Source organism: Ctenocephalides felis, unplaced genomic scaffold (genome assembly GCF_003426905.1).
Source record: "Ctenocephalides felis isolate EL2017-DRISC unplaced genomic scaffold, ASM342690v1 CF-g0.4_SCAFFOLD_01170, whole genome shotgun sequence".
NCBI classification, from domain to species: domain Eukaryota; kingdom Metazoa; phylum Arthropoda; class Insecta; order Siphonaptera; family Pulicidae; genus Ctenocephalides; species Ctenocephalides felis.
This window is the reverse complement of record NW_020537324.1, coordinates 70,874,099-70,881,484: the sequence shown is the minus strand read 5'-3', so window position 1 is coordinate 70,881,484 and position 7,386 is coordinate 70,874,099.

The following is a 7,386-nucleotide window of genomic DNA, read 5'->3' as shown; positions in this document are numbered from 1 at the left end:
ATTTTCCATTAGTTGAATATAGCTGTTTTCTGTAAAATCCCTTTAAAATTAAAAAAGACATTGTATCTGTTTGCCTCTGGAGGTCTTATTTTACTCCGCCTATGAGGTAAAAAAACAGGTGACAAAAAACAGGAAATAACAAATAAAACACGGAGGCAAGGAGTTTTGCTGAAATAGTCAGGTAGTTGTTTGTTTGATATGTGTTATTTGTTTTGGTTATCAAATTATAATTGCTCAAAGCCATATTGGACCTTTGTACTCCGCCCTACCCTATTGCAAGTTTTAAAAACGTGCATGTAAATTATTTCATTTACCATATATAAATTTTGTTAAATGTTTTAAGTAACTCTATTTTTCGATGATTTTTGTCAACTCTGTGATGGATCATTCAATTTAAATACATTGCTTTATTTCACGATTTATCACAATATTAAATTATACATAATAATTTGTATTCTAAAAACATTTTCTAATTTACATTTACAAAATTATGGCAATTTATACCGCAACATTCTTTCGTACAAAAACGTGCATCGGTGTAAGTACGAAAATAGCCTTGTGGTTTATGTTTTAGCATTCAATGCATGTAATATTTTTTGTTCTTTTTTCTATATATTTGCATATGTAAACACCGCAGACGTTACGTTACGTTATATTACATATATTTAACTGTAATTCTGGACGTTAATGCATTGCGCATACAATACTCAGTCAGAAGAATCTTCTGAGAAAGCAGCAAGAAATGCAACAGATCTCATTGACCACAGATATGAAAGATAAAAAATGTAATAAATGCATTCGGTAGATGCATTCATTCTGGTTAACAACGGCTAAGGAATTTATTGCGATACGAACTGCACAACTACACATTTTGCATCTGATGATTTGCTGTACATATTTTGTTTTGCGCGGAGGAAAATAATTCTGAGAAGTGTAAAGTTGTCTTTTGTATATAAAAAAATTCGACAAATTGTGTGAAAAATAAATATTAAATAATACCAATTAAATTTAATACTTTTTTTTGTACTTGTACTTGAACTTATGACGCATTTGCTGTTACATTGCAGCAGTACATAATTCCAATTTAGCACCAATTTACTATAATAAAAGCACAACATATATCTCCTGGTACATCTGTCTATTACAACGCCATTTGTTTTTATTACAATTGCTTCGCTGATCCATTAAAAATTATCACCGATTTATAAACACCGTATAATATCAAAGAACAAGTTTTCACTTCAGTACGGCCAATTATGCGACAAGTTAAAGCGTAATTAAAATCTATTTAATCAAAAATTACCACTGGAAGCTTGATTTAAGTGCATTATACACGCATTTATTATTTATACCCTACCTACATACTACATACTATATAATAATACCGAAGAAGAAAATAATATGGTTGCTCGCGACACTCTTTCAGAATCTATTAAATCTCTCGACTTGCATCGCATAAAACCGGTGTAGTAATAGTAATTAGACATATAGGTGGTCATAAAATTATGCCTTTGCCAAAAACTAATAAACATTTCTCCCAATCATTACTAATTGAATGTTTTTTAGATCATTCAAATCGGATACTCCGTTCTCTCAAAAATACGATTTCTATTTTCTGCTCTTTGCTCCGTATCTCCGAAACGGCTGGATCTGCCTTCGCCAAAAACTAATCAGCTCTTTTCCCTATCAATAGGAATCGGATGTTTTTTGAACCATTCAAATCGGTTGATCCGTGCGCCCTAAAACGTGACTGGAAATTTGTATCCACCATACATTGTACACACACACCACACATCCATTTTTTCTGAGGTATGCCAAAACGTTCAGAAACCTTCAAAACGTCGAGAAATGTAAAAATTTTCAATTCCGATTTTCGGCCCATTACAATAACTTACCCTACGGGAAGTTAAAAATGATTTTTTCCTAAGAGTTACTAAAAATACACGTGACGTTTGGCGAGGTAGGGGGGGGGGTAATTAATATCACCAAAAACTCTTAAAAATCTAAAGTAATTAATGGACGCCCCAAAAACGATACCAATTTTTGCAAACTTTGACAATTTTTAAAATTAAACGACTTCTCGTAGGGCCGTAATATTTTAGTATGATCTAAACTATGGTATCTACCGTCAAAAAATTTTTTTTTTACACTTTATTACAAGAAAACGACTCGGCCGATCATTACCAAAAACTAATCAGGACGATTCCCAACCAATATTTTTCGAACGGTTTTTGAATTTTCAAAATCGATTCAGAATTGCGGGCTAAAACGTGGACGAAAAATATTTCACTTTTCTGCTATTTACAAAGAAACAGCTTGGCTGATCGTCACGCAAAATTGATAAACGCTAGTCCTCATCGAGATACATCAAATGGCTTTTAAATTTTTGAAATCGGTTCAGCCGTTTTTAAGAAAACGTCTATGTACTGCAAAAAATTTGTTCACACACACACACATACTTTTTCCAATTTAGTCTCATTCGATTCAGAATGGCTTGAAATGTCGAGAAAACATAAAATTAGCAAATCGGACTTTCTGATGAAAACATAAATTGCTCCTTCGGGAAGTTAATAAAATCCTTAATAAACAATATCATTAAAAAATTAAAGTGAATATTATTATTCAACAATTAATAAACAGTTAACATATACCTTTTTTCCACTTTATATCACAGTCCATAATCCATTATAATCGATTGCAATCATAAGCAATTATACCAAAAAACTCGTATGTGCACAGTTGTTGTTTTTTCTACATTAATAATAAAATTAATACGGAATGGCTTGTTGTGATTTAATCGCGCTAATGTTTCATAATTTGATTACAGGTTTGGTTAGGTGTGTTCAGGTTCGGAGACGATGGTACGATGTACCTCGTCTTAAAATTAATTGAAACAAGTACGAAATTAACGCGCGTCTCCTCTCTTTCGTAGCCAACTGGCTCTTATTACTATTAATTATATATTCGAGTTACAGGCGAACGCGGATTTAATAGGGAAGCTGGGGGAAGAAATATTTTTTACAAATAAATAGTAATTGAAATATACTATCGATACTAGATAATGGAAATATGTAATACTTTGTTACCACCAAATATTTCTAAAATTCTAGAATAAAATATTCACTGATAAACCCGTAGAGTAAGTTATTGTAATCGTCCAAAAATCGAAATTGAAATTTTTGCATATCTTTATGTTTCAGAGGTTTCTGAACATTTTGGCATACCTAGGAGGCGTTCATTACGTGAGGCTTTTAGGAGTTGACAAAAAATCACGAAAATCACGTAGAGGAGGGAGGGGTCTAGTGAGATATCACGTGTATTTATTTTTTACCTAAATTTTCAAAAAAAACCAAAATTTTACGATTTTTTCGTAAATTCGAAAAATTTTACGTAACTAAAAATACACATAATATTTGTGGGAGAGGAGGGGTCCAAAAATCCCTAAAAATCGATCACGTGATTAATGGACGCCCCCTTAGAAAAAATGGATATCTGTGTGTGTGTGTATGTATAAATGTATGTGTGTGTATGTATGTATGAATGTATGAGCGTATGTATGTATGTATGAATGTATGTGTGTGTTTATATAAGTGCGGATACAATTTTTCATCGACGATTTGGAGACCACGGATTAACCGATTTGAATGATTCAAAAAACATTCGATTCCTATTAATAAGGAGACGTGCTGCCAAAAAGTGCCAAAAATGGTAATCTAGTTTTTTGGAGAACGGAGTGCCCGATTTGAATAATTCAAAAAACATTTTACTTGTACTGATAAAATAAAGAACTAATATAAGTTTTGGGAAGGCAGGTCTAGAAAAAAAGTAAAAAAAACTCCATTTGGCGGACAAAAATGATCATTAGACATATGAACATTAACTAATAAGCTATTTTATGCAAATTTAATAATAAATCTTGTATTTATTTGTCTCAACGCAGTTATAGCAGCGCAATTACTTAAAAAAAGTTCAAAAAAATCTAATCCTTTCAAAAAATTCAAAATTCCCACCCATCTAATTTTTTCAAAGTTTTAAAAAATTCTCGATTTTCTTTTGTAATTTTAATTTTCGGTACGGAAAGTCCCAGCAATTTGCCTTAAGATACGGTGCCATGCACCACTTATATTTAGCATTAGGCTCTACAAATATATTATTTTAAATTTAAAAACGCCTTCAAGATTTTTTCAAAAATGTGAATGGAAATCGAATGCCGAAAGTCTCGCACAACTAAATCAACTAAAAAATTTGAAATTGGTCAAGCCGTTTTTGAGCAAACGTAGACGAAATTTCCAATTTTATCTCACGTGCACAAACACATACTTTTTGCAATTTTGGATTTTCTGGTAAAAAAACAAACTTCTTCTTCAGAAATTAAAATATACACATATCAATCAGCTTTTTTGTTGTAAAACTTCAAATAAAACCTGAATATAAAATATTTAGTAGTATATTTCATACTTTGTTCTGTATATATGCATCATTAAAAATATTTTTAATTATTTTTATAAATTAAAACCTAAAATCTTCAAAACTAAACTTTGAAACTTCGTCTTTTGTGATTAAAAGTTCTTAAAATAATAAATACTTATCCAAAAATATTATAGTTATTGAATTTTTAAATCAGAAAAATTATTTAAATAAACAGTACGAAACTGATAAAAATTCAAATCAATTGAATCTTAATCGGAAACTTTAATGTTCTTTATTAACCTTATCAAAAAGCTTGAATTCTTCTGCTGCTAGAAATATTTAGTAAGTATTTGTTATTAAATTCCACAAGTTCCTCGATCATAAAACTTCATCATGTCTAGTTATAAAGATAATTTAAATAACTTTAATACTGTAATTTAAATTCTTAGCTCTTTCGCATAATAAACATATATTTAAACTCGTTTGAAGTGATTTAAAGTTTATGATCCATTAGATATCCATGCAAGGTGTTATATAAAAATTTGCATACTAGAGATATAAAATGATTGCATTAAATGATGTTTTTATGACACGTTTGAAAATATAATCGAGGGATAATAATTTCTGAAGAATCCTGTTTTGCAAGGAATAGAACAAATATAAAGATATTATGCCTTTTCAAAAAATATTTACGAACATTGTACAAAGATACTAGTACCAAAAAAAAAATTAAGTTATTGAAAGTTAACTATTAGTTATTTCCTTACAAAGTGTGTAATTTCAATTAATGTTAATGCTTCTTTACACATTAAGTTAATAGCAAAACTTGCTAGTAAAAATCTCTCTTTCAGATCTCGACAAGTTTTACAACATGTTATATATTACTCTGGTTGATGTAATATCGCTTAAAAGTGTAATTAAAGTGTTGATTGGAAATTCATTCATTACTTTGTTAATTGCCACTCTCCGATTTTCTCTAGAATAATTTATGTACATATATATTGTTGCAAGATAATTGCATTTGATAGAAGTTTGAATATATTGTATTATTTTTAGACAAAAATATGTGAGTTACTGTTAGGTTGATTTTTTGATCAAACTAACCATTCAAAATCTATTTGATTACTATTATGATATTATGATTCTGTTTGCTGAATTATATAATTAAGTTTTTGCTAATTATAAATACATTTGCTAACATTTGTATAATTAATTAAATATCTACCTTTGGCTAATTAGATATGCGTTATTATTCAAAAGCAAATAAAGGTAGGCTGTTTAGTGGCTGTATGCCAAATTACTTCAAAGCTTTGAGGAACATATATATTTTATTTTGTTGTTAATTTCATACAAAATTAATTAATCACAATAAAGAAGATGTTCTAGGTAGTTATAATTAGTTCATAACAATTTTTTTGCAACAATGATGTAGTTAAAAAACCAATTTTTATAATAAAAGGGACCATACTTTGCGGTTTACCGGGATAGTCCCTGATTTCCAATTTGCATCCCGGATTTTTCTAGAAGCAATATTTGTTCCAGTTTCAGTTTTCCCGGATTTTTTAATAGTATAAGTTAAAATTAAATCTTCGCTATTACTTTATAATAAAATTGTAACAATTCACGGTTCTGATAATTAATAATATAAAAAATGTATTCGTAAAACTATACGTTGCGAACCAAAATCAAAATTTGAATGGAAAAATTCAAAAGTACGTTAACTTCTAGTAATTTATATTTATGTTGTTCAATTAAGTAATATATTTATATATAAAATTTAATTATTCCGTAAAATATTTTTTTTATATATTAATATATTTAATTTATATTAATATATTTAATATATATTATATTTAATAAAATATTTATATTATTATTAATTATTCCGGTTATTTAATTATATATAAACTATTTAATTACCAATAAATTGTTATCGGTAAACTTAATGATTTATATATATTCATATATAATAAAATATTTCATTAATTATTATATTAATATTGTTCGCTCTTTATTTTTTTCTGGCTCTCACTTTGAGAATTTCTAACTTCTACTTACAAATGAATGAAAATGAGCTAAACCAATTAAACAGAAGTCAACGATTCTTATTGCCAGAGATAAATGTTTTAAACAAGTGACAAAAGTCAATAATCGAAAAAGATACACTAAAACCTACACTTTTTGCTAAAGATAATAATAGATTTTTTTTAACAAAATTTCATACAAAGCAAAAAACAAAAAAATATAGATCAAAACTATTATAATAAGAATTTGTACTCATTGTCAGTATTTATGCTTGAAAATGGATTTATAAAAGCTTTTAATTGTTTTCTTAAATAGTGTTTGGTTTGATGTTTTGAAGGACCAATGATTTGTTGTAAAACACTTTAATTGTAATATTAATGAAGTGTTTATTTTTAATATAACTACAAATTGTATTTGTATTTACAATATTCTCAAAGTTTAATGTATTGTATTGATTGATTTTATTCGTGATGATTTTTGATTAGATTTCTTTTGTTTTTATATCAATATATGGGATGCTTTGATTTGGCGTGAACAAATAGTATTTGTTTCACTTTTAATTGTATTTACGTTATTTTGTATAATTATTTTCCATCCTGAAATCCTTTGAAAGACAAAAAAAACTTTAGTAACGAACTAAAAACTAATTATGTAACTAATTTAGTAACGAACTAAAAACTAATTATGTGACTGCATACGATTTATAGTTGAAATTCATATATAAAAAAAGGATTATTTAACATTGTCAATCAAGATAAAATGGAAAATGGATTCATAAGCAAAAATTAAAATATAATTTGATTTTTTAACTTCGTATGGCAAGTTATACTAATCTTTACGTTTCTAAGGTTTCTGAACATTTTGGTATGCCTTAGAAAAAAATTGATATGTGTGTGTGCGGCTTGCGCGCTCCTTTGTGTGTATGTATGTTTGGATACAATTTTTTGTGCA